The sequence below is a fragment of the Sciurus vulgaris genome, assembly GCF_902686455.1.
Source record: "Sciurus vulgaris genome assembly, chromosome: 10".
Classification (NCBI taxonomy): domain Eukaryota; kingdom Metazoa; phylum Chordata; class Mammalia; order Rodentia; family Sciuridae; genus Sciurus; species Sciurus vulgaris.
The window spans coordinates 145,032,688-145,046,017 of record NC_136470.1 but is presented as its reverse complement, the minus strand read 5'-3'; the positions used below and the strand labels follow the sequence as shown (position 1 = coordinate 145,046,017).

The 13,330-nt window shown below is 33.8% G+C and overlaps 1 pseudogene across 1 annotated transcript; it reads right to left on the bottom strand.

Moving 5' to 3' along the window:
* Nucleotides 1-11,415: 11,415 nt before the first annotated feature.
* Nucleotides 11,416-12,538, bottom strand: LOC306670442 (ankyrin repeat domain-containing protein 46-like; annotated as a pseudogene). The gene is made up of 2 exons: nucleotides 12,533-12,538; nucleotides 11,416-12,091 (listed from the first exon to the last, which is right to left on the bottom strand). The product of its transcript is annotated as an ankyrin repeat domain-containing protein 46-like (transcript).
* Nucleotides 12,539-13,330: the final 792 nt, after the last annotated feature.

Genomic DNA, 13,330 nt, shown 5'->3' with positions numbered 1-13,330 from the left:
ATGCTCCATCAACTTCAGGAATTAACAAAATGCACATTAAAAGAAGATTCCATTCATTGCCTATGGTAATGAAGTTTTGAAAGACAATAATTAGAAGAGAATCACTCCCCAATGCATTCTGGGAACCCAAATCTGTCTTTACTTGGCCACATTTCATCCACATTAGTCTTGGAAAAGCCTGTTTTTGTCTTCCCTGCTGAAAGGAGTCACAATGGAACTACCACATTTGGCAAATTAGACCAAATTTGGAGAATTGAATCATGGTTTCTATCAGACCAGGCATGAGCTCTGAAGCCTCTGGAAATCCCCATCCATCCACTTCTCAGCTGTTTTCTCAAGGAAGCCCTCCCACCCGCCACCACAACTGCCCAGTCTCACTAGAGGAAGATTTCCAATGTTCTCAGCCAGCAAGACATCCTGCAGCTCTGTGCATGTCTGAAGACTTTGAGGGATGGAGATGAACCAGCTCACCTCAGAAACAAGATGGGTCCTGTCTGTCATGCTGTCCTGAACAAAACTGGGCTACTTTGTCCACCACTCTCCCAAACTGCCTACCATGTGCTTAATGAGGCTGTTTCAGTCCCACATGGGTGACAGGTTAGGCATATCCTTGTCTTGTGCTTCCACTGGCTTAGGCATGATGAAGTTTGCACTGCTGTCCCTTTTGTGGGCATTGTAGACTGTCATGGCCATAGGAGTTTATTGCCCTCCAGGAATGTCCTGCTACCTGGGCCTCTAGCTCCTCTTAACTTTCCAACTCTTGTGCCATGCCCTCACTTCATGCCAGCACCTCTTTCCCTCTGTCCATCTTCCTTGGAGGAGCCTTGTCCAACTGTGAGGATGGGAAAATTTCCAGGACTGCCACTGGGTTCAACCTGTCACTTCATTTACTATGACAAGCATGATGTGCACCATCTTAACCTGGAGAATCAGCCTGAGGGGACTGGAGAAAAAGTTGACATAGTGAGCAAGGAACAGATTCCAGGTGGAAACCCATGCTCTGAGAGTCCATCTCTATCAATGTCTGTAGACTTGACTCATATCTCTCATGGGGGTAAAAGTCTTTGAGCCCAATTCAGTGATCTTTCCCTCAGTTTTACATGCTCATAATGGATGACATTAATCTTGAATCTTTTGGCATCCCTTCCATTAAATCAGAATTGTTTCTCATCATTCATATTAGAAAGATGTTCTTTGTATTAAAGCAAACCAGGAAAAGAAGAGATTCATGCTCTAGAATGTTAAAGTGTCTCTTCAACTACTTTTTAGCACTTCTATAGCATGGAACACATGCACAGATTAAATGTCAAGTAAAACTTTTATCAGAAAAAGATTGACTTTTGCTCTACTTTTTATTTCATTTTGCTACCTTGCAGGCACTCATATCGAAACCATGATGCTGTCCTTTTACATAGATTGACACTTTATATAAAATCTACCTGTCAGATTCTTCCCAATAATGATAATAAATTTGTCTTTATTATTAAATATGTCCTTAGAATTTTTTAAAATACTTTATGTAAACCACCATGTTTAATACAGAACAATTTTTAAAATTTCTCTTTACTTTTGACTTGCTTTGGAAAACAAAAACTGTCATGTTTATTTACTACAAAATTGACTTTTTAAAACTGGAGGCTTGAAGGAAACCATATCTCTGTATGTCTTCATTTTATTCCACCTCAAGTTCAAAGACATACACATTCTAATCTCCTTACATTTTCAGTAAAAGAAACACTTACAAAAGCATATTTCTGAGGACATTACTATTCTAAAATATAGTTCATAGATGATAAGTGAAAACTGTCAAAGAAAATAAAAGACACAGAAATTTTAGCTCTTTATATTCTGTTCCTCAATGTTATGTCTCAGTAGTGTCATAAAAAAACAAAGTATCAATCCCAAGTTGAATTATAATTCTAAACAATTGAATATTTTTACTTTCATTTACATGAAAGATTATCTGTTGTTTTAGTGCATAAAATGTTGCTCTTTTTGCATATGTACTAAAATGAAAGTGTAATCAATGTGATTTTATTGCCTTCTCAATATGTTTGCATTACTCTTCTCAGTTATAATAGCTATCAATAACTGCTCTGAAAATTCTTTAATTTCAGACATTTTTGGCTTTTAGTTTTCTTTTTATGAATTGTAGGCCAGTTAGACTTGAAAAAACACAGAGAAAGCATTCACTGGATATTTGACAAAATGTCCTCAAAGATTACAGAAAAAAGAGAAGTGTTACCTCTGTCAATAGATTATTTTGGGTGTATGCATTAAGATATGTGAAACTGTTGGAGTGACAGGTATATATTTGAAATGATCAAAAAGGATTCTTGTTGCTATTTGCCATTGTAGCAAAATGTACAAACTGCTTAAAATATTTGAATTCAGATTCATGAATGAACTCTTCTTTAGTGTTCTACCTCATTGTTATTCTTGGACCAGTGCCACTGGCATCAATAGAGAGCTTGCTACATACTCAGAAACCCAGATTCTGTCCCAGACTACTGACTCCATCTATGCCTTAGTGACACATCCAATCCATGTCTGTTCTCATTACAATTTGGGAAGCAATCATCTACCTCAGTATAACTTCCTCTTTTGAGAAATATACAAAATTTATTTTATAAAATATAAAATATAGTCCTCAAATATATTCTTATGTTTAATTTTACCTTTTATTTCACAAATGTGTAGAATATACACTTATTTTGAACTTCTGTCTTCCTCTTTCCTCAGAGTTACATAATACATTAGACAAGCATGCATTGTTATAAAGTATCTTATTGAATCATTGAGGTTCCTCAACTTTGTGAGAACCAGTTCTCTTAACTCTCATTGGGTCAACTTTAAACCTCCGTGAATGATCATTAGGTCTAAGTGTCATTTATATGCTTATTCTTATTTCAGAAACCATTGACATTCATAGATGTGGCCATTGATTTCTCTCAAGAGGAATGGGAATGCCTGGACCCAGCTCAGCAGAACTTACACAGAGATGTGATGTTGGAGAACTACAGAAACCTGGTCTTTCTGGGTGAGTGAGCTTCCCTTCAGAATCTTGATTCACTATCAGTATTGAATGTCCTTCCTTTGTAGAGTATCTCTTGGTAGGTTCTACTGTGCATGAATGAGTTTCAGATACTTACTTTCATGGGAATATATTGGGAAATTGTTGATATAGACAGGAAAATATTAATTATATTACTTTTTATATTTAATCTCATTCTTTCTTGATATAATGTACACCCCTAACTTCAGATTTGTCAAAGAAATTCAACAGGATCATATACTGCCACATACCCCGTTAAGTGCAATGTATTTCCTTATCTTTTTTTTTTTGTTGTTCCTTTTACTGTTGATAGTTCAAAGTTGTGCTCAGTATATGCAGATTGAAATGATTCTTACACTTTCTAATGGGCCTGTCAGGAAGCAATATTTGGAGAAATAATTTTCCAGAATCTGGTCTTACTCTAATGAACACAGTAGTAGGACATAGACATCAGTAATTACACAGAGGATTCCCAACAGTAATTCCACTTTCCAATAAAGAACCCTCACTCTCCTCAAGACATTAGTAGTCACCTTTATGGACCAAAGGAAAGATCCACAATATCTAAAGATACAGAAAACACTAGCTGTTTTAATGAGATTTTGATTTTGTTTTTTGTTTTTGTTTTTGATTTTTGCTGCTGTGACCAAAAATATGAAAAAATCATTTTAAGGAGAAAAAGTTTACTTGTGGCTCATGGATTCAAAGGTCCTTGTCCATAAACAGCCAGTTCCATTTCTTGGGGCTTGACAGGAGGCTGAACATCATGCTGAAAGTGGTAGGTGGAGAAATGTGGTTCACATGATAATCAAAAATCTGACAGGTACAGACTCCACAGACCAGATACAGATCTGCCCTAGAGTTCTGCCTCTAGTGACCCACCTCCTCCATCCAAACCTACCAGACCACAGCTACCTACAGCTCAGTTAATTTTATCTAAGGATCAATTCCCTGATTAGGTTAATGCTCTCATAACCCAATCACTTCACCCACACCTTTTTCACATCATCTCACATGTGTGCTTTTGGGGATAATTCACATCCAAAATATAAGAGCAGCCATATAGACATGTAGGTACATATGAATAAAACCAAAGATTACTGAAGATAGGTCCCAATGTGAAGGAGGAAACCACACTTTAACATGTTAATTGAGAAGCTCTAATTCAACAGAAATTAATTTACAGAAACCTAGTTTTATTTGCCTTGCAGTCATAAAAGGGCATACCTTTCCCTACACTTATCATAATTTCAAATCCTTTTAGGCTTCTTCCCTCAGTGATCCCTGATTATATTCAAAGTATCAGGCAAAGTACTCCCCTTTGTCTATTAGGATCTGCATGGTCTGACATTTCTTTATTGATTTTGAAGGCCACTAGAATATCTGTTTATATTTGTGAATGTCTCTAGGTTAAATCATTGCAATATATTAATATCCTAAACAGTTTCTCTAATATGACTTAAATATTTATTAATTTAAATTTTTGCCTCAAGGCTGTTGATTGATCTGTTGTGTTACTATTCTCTGCCATGTAATGAAAGTTCCTTTCTACTCCAGTTCTTTGTGAGTACATAGTTATGACTGAAAATTATTATTGTAAACAGGATTTTTAAAATAATATGATTATTGATGATTTTATGGATTAAATTTTCTGTCATTCTCGTGCCCATTTGTGTGTTCCATTGTTCAAAATAGGTTTCCTGTTGAGACATATGTTCCTCCCATGAATGAATAATGTGTTTATTTTTGTAATGTATACATCATGATTGAATGTAAATTGCCTCTACTTCACATTTTGGATCAATGTAAGTTCAAAAATGCATGAACCATATGCATTTTCTCTTAGAATTACATGTTTTAATTGCTTTTATATACATTGCTCCTGTTTTGTTTATGATTGCATATTGTGTCTTGTTTCTTTTCTCCATATAGGTATTTGTATATTTTATCTAATTAAATATGTGGATATATGTACATATACTGAGGTTTGTACTCAGGGGTGCTCTAATCTTTAGCTACATCTGTAGCCTCATTTTATTTTTATTTTGAAATAGATTCTTGCTAAGGTGTTCAAACTGGCTTCAAATTTGCAATTCTTCCTCAGTCTTTCTGTCACCTAGAATTACTAGCATGCCTATCATCTATTTATTGATAAAACTCTTCTTTTGTCCAGCATAAAGAATTTAGCATTTTAAAGTAGGACTTTCAAATATTTTACATTTCTGTTTATCTTTTATGTATTTTTAAAATTTAAATGTAAGCAAACCACATAAAATTAAACCTAGTTTCAATATTTCAAGTATTGTATAGTAGTTTTAATTCAAGTTGTTTTGCAACAAATTTCTTGGAAGTTTACAAGTCCCAAAATAAAGTTGGATTTTCATAAAAAAACAAGTGCTCCTTTGTCTCCCATCACAAACACTATTTCTTATGTGCAAAACGTTTGGTTCCTTTAGATGTCTCATATCAGTAGAATCACACAAGATTTGGCTTTTGATGAATGGTTATTTCAGTAAGCATAATGTCTTTACGATGAATCTTTATGATAGATGGTATGAAGTTTCTCATCTTTGTAAAATTGAAAAACACTATAATTTTTTTCCAAATTGCCCTCATTCACACATATTAAAGGGCATTTATTTTTTGCTACCCCTGTTGTCCCTCGTGAATGACTTAATGATTGCAAGTGTGTAAATATGTCTTAAATCACACATGTAAGTGAGGATTTACTCTTTTTTGTTCCATATGGCTACTTTTCTGAGTCCTTGTCCATATTAATCTATTGAATACTCTAGCTTTTATTCCCTGTTAAATCAGAAAGTATTATTCAAATTTGTTTCTATTTTGAATAATTTTGAATTATTAATAAGCCCTTGTAATTCCACAGGATTTTAAACACAATCTTTCTGTGATTGCAAAAAGTAATATTGAAATTTTGATACCTTATACCAGGAGTGTCTAGATCATTTAGGTAGTATAGACAACATCTAATTTTATCTTTCATTTCTTGAATGAACCCATGTTTAAGAGTGTATCATTGCCACACATTTTTGGAGTTTTAAATGTCACTTCTCCTTTTGATTTCTAATTTACTAGTTTGTTTATGAAGCCATTTATATATTGTCATTACTTTAGATACTTTCTGTTTTTAAGCTGGTCAATCCAGAATATTTCATGAGATATTGAGAAAGTGGGTCTGTAAGTCTAGTTGATTTATACTAGTTTCTGAAGTCTTCTAGTTCCTGTTTACCATGCTACCTGGTTTTATTTTCTATTTCAGTCATTGGGGATTTGTTTCTCCAAATATTACCGTGTCACTATTTTTATCAATTCTCTCAAGGTGGTCTCTCTATATTTGGAAGTATGATGTGAGTTAAACATGTATTTTTTATTAAGTTTTTAGAGAGTAGTGTCTTCTATCTTTATATAATATTCTAGTTTTCTCTTTTTAAGTATTTTTACTTAGAAAGCCTTTTATCTTACATAACTTTTTGATTAACTGTTTTACATAATTATTACCATCTCTGATTTCTTTTTCCATCTTTGTATGTAATATCCTTTTCATCATTTCACTTTTACTACAATTGGCCATAAATTTAAATAAAATCTCATGTACAGATGAAGCAGGAATTTATAGATTTAATCCTATGAGTCATGTTTTGTGTTCTGATTGGTGTTTAATAATAATCCATTTATACTTAGATAAATTACTGAAAATAATGAGCTTATTACTGTTGCTTTGCAAATCATTTTTTTCCAGTTGTTATAGTTGTTTCCTGACTTTGTGTTTATTTTTTTTTTTCAGTGCTGGGGATTGAACCCAGGGCCTTGTACTTGCAAGGAAGCACTCTACCAGCTGAGCCTTATCCCAAGCCCCTTGTGTTAATTTTTTGTACATAGATTTTTATTGTGACATACTTTAAAGTCTCACCATATTCCCTTTATATATTTTATGGTTATTATGCAATTAATTTGGGATTATGTAAAACAGTTTAAGTTTAAACTGCATTTAGTATTGATAGTAAATTTACTTCAATTCCATATAAAAGTCAACACCTTTGGTTGTCCTCTTAATCTTTTTATTGATTTTATAGCTATTTCCATATTGTACACTAATTAAAAGGTTTATGACAGCCTTCCTTTTGTCTTTGAAATTCTATAGCAAAATTGTGTGATGTATCATCATTTCAGTGTAATAGAATTCATTTTTGTGTGCATTTGCTCTTTTGTCAGACAGTTTTGAGATTTCAAATGATTTGTTCTTTGAAGATTTATTTTACTTTCAATTGAAAGAATTCTCTAGAATTTCTTCCAGGACAGATCTGGAAGTCAAATCTTTTCAGCATTTGTGTATCTTGCTGTTTTCTTTATCTTTACTATTGAAAAATAGTGGTATTGGATACAGTATTTATGGATGTTAGTTTTTTTTTTTTCTTTTTTTTTCTTTCATTCATCAGATTGTATATTCCAATTCTTTTTGGAAGTCTTCCAATAAAAAATCAACTAATAATTATATAGGTGTCTTTGTAAGTGATACAAACTTTGATTATATGTGCTTTATTTGGAATGGTTTTGTGTTTATCCTTGTTGGAATTGATTGTGCTTCTTAACATTGATAGCTTTCCTTCCTCACATTTTCAGTTTTCTGACCTTATTTCTTAAGGAATATTTCCTGTACATAATGTCTGCTGATCTCTATTAGTAACGTTTTTCTCTCAATTTTATTTACCTTAGTTCTTTTTAAAATTTTTATTACTAAATTTTATTAATTTTTAAAGTTTTTACAGACTTCATTTTGATTCATTGTACACAAATGGGGTACATCTTTTTCTTTCTATTTGTGCACAATGTAGATTTATACCATTTGTGTAATCATATCTGTACATAGGGTAGTGATGTCTGTCTCATTCCACCATTTTTCATACCCCCTTCTCTCATTTCCTTCTACACAATCTAATGTTCCTACAATCTTTTCTCAGCCCCCACCTACCCATCCCATTATATATCATCATTCCTTGTCAAGAAAAATATTCAGCCTTTGGTTTTTTGGGATTGGCTTATTTCACAAAGCATGATATTCTCCAGTTCCATACATTTATCTGCAAATGCTAAATATTATTCTTCTTTATGGTTGAATAATATTCCATTGTCTATATATACCACAGTTTCTTTATCCATTCATCTATTGAAGGGCATCTAGATTGGTTCCATAATCTAGCTATTGGAATTGAGCTGCTATAAATATTAAGGTAACTGTGTTACTGTAGTATGCTAATTTTAAATCCTTTGGGTATAAACCAAGGAGTGAGATAACTTGGTCAAAAGGTAGGTCCATTCCAATTTGAAACTCCACCAGCAATGTAAAAGTGTGCTTTTTTTCCTCTAATCCAGGAAAAACATGTATTGTTATTTGTATTTTTGGTAGTAGTCATTGCAAATGGAGTAAGATGAAATTGTCGAGTTGTTTTAATTTTCATTTACTTTAATTCTTAATCAGCACATTGAGTATCACAGAAATGGTTATTTAGTCTTGTGTAGTAAATTCGTACCTTTCACATTCTTATGGTCTTTTCCTAGTAGTTCTCTATTGTTGCTTTGATTAATCCAAGTTTCCCTTTTTTCTTTGAGTGCTATAATTTCCACTGAGATTTTTCTACTTAAAAATAAGCTTAGAATAGATGATTATAGTTACTTTAAAAATATTTAGAAGTTACTAAATAAATAAAAAATAACTCAGATAAAAAGACACATGTCTATATTCCCAGAGAAGTGGGAATCTGAGGCAGTATGATTGGAAGTTTCTTGGTGATATCCTGTCTTAAAAGGAAACAATCTAGGAAAGGCCTGGGGGGACTGTGGTTGAAGTTCAGTGCTAAAGCAGTTTCCTACCATGTGTGATCCTAGTGATTTCAATCCTCAGCACCCCATAAAATCTAATAAGAATAATTTTTTAAAAAAGCGGAAGGTACTGGGGAAGTAACTCAGTGGAAAACTTCCCCTGTATTCAATCCCAAATACACTTCCTCCATAAAAGAAAAGAAGAGGAAAAAAATAGGATAAAAAGTCAATTGTTACTTCACTTTACTTATGTGAAATCTGAACAAGTTGAATTTAGGAGCCATAATTTGGGAGCTATTAGAGATAATGTCAGTCAAAGATTTATTTGATTTTATTTTTATGTGCTGCTGAGGATTGAACCCAGAGCCTCATGCTTGCAAGGCACTCTACCAACTGAGCTATGTCCCCAGCTTAGCAAGTATTCATTAAAATGGTCAAAAGTCAAGTGTTCTGTACAACACCATGGGTGTAGTCTATAATATTATTATTTTTATTTTGTATTGGTAATTGAGCCCCGTGGACTTTACCATTGGTCAATGCCATCAGCTCTTTTTCTTTTTCTTTTTTTTAGTTAGTGTCTTGCTAAATTGCCAGTGTTGGTCTGCAACAGGCACCCCTTCTGTCTCAGCCTCCTGAGTCACAGGTATTACAATTGTGTGCCGGCCACCATATTTGGATAGTATGTTGTGTTCCTTTTTTTTTTTTTTTTTTTTTTTTTGGTGCTGGGGATTGAACCCAGGGCATTGTGCATGCAAGGCAGGCACTCTACCAACTGAGCTATAGCCTCAGCCCAAGAATTTATAAATATTTTATTGGTGGTTTTACTTAATACTGAATGAGAGAATACAAAGAAATCAGCACTTAAAAAGGTAACATTAATTTTTTAAAAAAGTGTGATATGTTTACATATATTTACCAGTTTTGTATATTTAGAGTTATAAACAAATGTAAAGCTTTCATTCTAAATACACTTTGAATATGAGTTCTTTTTTCTTATGATCTATTTATACCAAGTATGATTAATTTTGTTGGTATCTAACATAAAAGGAAGACTTTGCAAAATGACCCTGAAACAAAGCAGTAAATTGGAAATTTTAAGACAACATTTTAGGGGAGAATAAAGACACACAAAAGAAAAAAGCTTCAATACCAGATATATATAAATACAAAGGAGGAAATATCAAGGAGCAAAAAGAATCACAATTACCAATTCTACTCTAACTGTGATTTCTAATTCTAGAAACAATTCAACTAGCAGTATCTTAGATCCTGTGGTTCTAGAAAATAAAACCATCAATTCTTTCACTTCAGTTTTCAGACTTCACTCAATGAACAATTATTAAGCATTCAGATTCTTTTGTAATAACAAAAGAATTTATACATATAGAAACATTAACAAAAGAGGCCTTCACACACACTGCTGAAAGCCACAATATATTTTGGAGGTCAGATTTTAATGTATATAATGTTATGAGTCATAAAAAGCTTACGACAGTACAGTATGCCTTAGGGCTGTTGACTGAGTACTCCACCTGTTCCTACCATCCAAGAGCCACCAATGTGGATGGGACTGCAATGACAAGTCTGACAGGGCTCTAAATAGGACTGCCCATTAAATAATTATGATACAACAGTGATGCACAGCTAGCTTATAAACTGACATTTCCACTGTAATAGCACTACAGAATTCTAGTGACATTAAATATTAGAATTATTTCCCCTGCTAAGAATTCAGCAGAAAAAGAGTTTTCTGACTGCAATTTTGAGGAACAGGACACCTCCAAAATATACACAAGGGCAAAGTAGAAAGTGAGCAAAATGAACTCCTAAAGCTGATTTTTCACAGACACTAACAAGCAATGCAGTTTGCAATAAATCAAAATCACCCTAAAGCAAAGATTAAATCAATCCGGTTTGAAGAAAATATAGCTCATTTTGAAAGTTGTTTTTTGTGTGCATGTGTGTGTGATTAGACTTCAAAATATTAAAATAAACCAAACAGATTCTGGCAATATTAATGTGCCATACAGGATTTTTAAAATGTACTCTGAGTTCAAAGTTTTGTCCTTTCCCCAGAGAAAGTGAATAAAAAGAAAAAAGGAGCTCTTGCAAAAATAAATGAAACTAAACCCACCACCCAAAACATTCATAAAGGGATGGCTTTTTTTTTCCTTTTTGGATACATCAGTCAGTCCAAGATCAGGGTAAGGTTTCTATTCTAAGGACTTCTCCTCCCTTAGCTTCTATTCTCTAGTCATTTCCATGTTTTTGTTACACAAGGCTATGGGCAGATTTTCTTAAGAAGTCAGGTTGAGTCAGAGGTAGCATTAGGATGCACTATAGTTGACTATAGTATGAAGTTCAAATGAACACATTGTTCTTCTAAAAGGATTACAATAAGTAAAAGTGACTAAAGAAAAATGTTTAGCACTCAGTGCCTTGCACCAAAAAAAATTTTGAGAAATCAGGAATCAATGTTGGGAGCCAAGAAATAGGCATTGGCCTCACCTCTTTGAGCTCCTTTAATGCACCAGTTCAGGCTAGTTTTCCACGAAGGGCAGCACTTCACTCACGTAGTAGGCAATACCAACAGACAGCAAAGCAATGGCAAAGATCAGGAACAGGACCCTCCAGAAGCCCAAATCCTCTACAAATTCCTGCCAAGTGGTTCAAAAGCTGGACAGAAACCCTTCACCTGGCTGTAGGATAGGATTGAGGAGAGAATGGCTTTCCATGGTACTGTCACTCTCAGCCATCTGCATGGTCTCCAGTTTCAAGTGGGTTCCTCTGTGAAATCCTTTTACCTCCTGTTCTTCCAGAGATTGCAGCACTCAGATAACATCTTTATTCACTCCCCTGTACTTTGCCAGAACTGAAGTCATCACAATTTATGATTGCATATATCAATTTTGAGTCCATTCATTGCTAAGAATTGGATGGAATCCACATGGCCACAGAGGTGAAGAGCCGTGTTTCCTTGATAATCTGTGGCCAGCAGATCAGCAGCAAATTAATGCAACAGCTGGCAGATGGCTACTTTTCCTCAGGCTGCTGCAAGGTGAATGCCTGTCCTGTCTCTGCTGTCATGAGTATTTGAGTCAAAGCCACTTTCCTGAAGATTCTTAGAGAAGTTTAGTCTCCATCAATAGAGGCTTGTAGCAGTGACACATTAGTTTCAGAAGAATCATTTACAAATACCTAGGAGCTTGTTCTACTGTGGAATATCAGTCACCTGTAAGATTAGACCTTTCCTCCAGTGGTCACTCAGCAGTTTCTCTGAATTCTTAAGCAGGTTCAACAAAAATATTCAGTAATATGCCAGCAAGGATCTTCGAGACAAGCCAAAGCAATAGCAGGAGCACCTCCCCACAGGTTGCAGAGGGAGGAGGGCCCAGCCACTTGTATATTGTATTTTTAAATGTGCCACTAGAATGTATGTAAAGTTTACCAAAAATAAATCTAATTACATAAAATAATGCATGTATTTATTAGCTATATTTTGTCATTTGGGTGCCATAAATCATGATGTAAAAAGTTAAAAGTTATTAGTGTAATCAGTTAATAAATAATAAAAGTATGGACATTAAAAAGTCAGTCCTTTTTGGTGATTTGTATGGTTTGACTTCATTCTGGTCATACCGACATCAATTGTGATAGGCTTTTGTTCATATTTGATTCCCCGTATATGTAATCTGATGGCTTTCTCTCACAGACTTTAAAATTCTATCTTTACTTTGTATGTTAGACATTTTCATTATAATGGGCCTTAGCGTGGGTCTGTATAAAAATGTAATTTTATACATTTGGTGTTCTGTAAACCTCTTGGAATTCATTTTCCATTTCATTCTTGAGGTTTGGAAAATTTTGTGACATTATTTCATTGAGCAGATTTTTCATTCATTTGGTTTGTAACTATGTGTCTTTCTCAATCCAAATAATTCTTAAATTTGTCCTTTTCATGTTATCTCATAATTCTTGGAGGTTCTGTTCATGATTTCTTTCAATCTTCTCCTTGTAGTGAACTTTATTTTCAAGATAAAATATTTTGTCTTCATTGTCTGAGGTTCCATCTTCCAAGTGATCTAGTCTGTTTGTGATGCTTTCCACTGAGATTTTAATTTTATTTTTTCCTTTATTTCAAGGATTTCTGCTTCTTTTTCTTAGAATCTCCATCTCTGTATTCAAATAATCTTTCATTTCCTATATTTGACCTTTTAACTGTTTATTAAAGTGATGGTTCATTGCTTGAATTTGTTCACTTATATCTTCTTTATTTTACAGATCATTTTAATTAGTTCATTCTGAATTCCATTTCTAACATTTCTTCTATAGTGCTGTCAATATATTCTATTAATATAGCATCTTGATTTGTTTGGTGTGTATTCTTCCCTTGTTTTCTCATGTTGTTCATGTGTCTTTCCCCCTTGCAATGCAGAT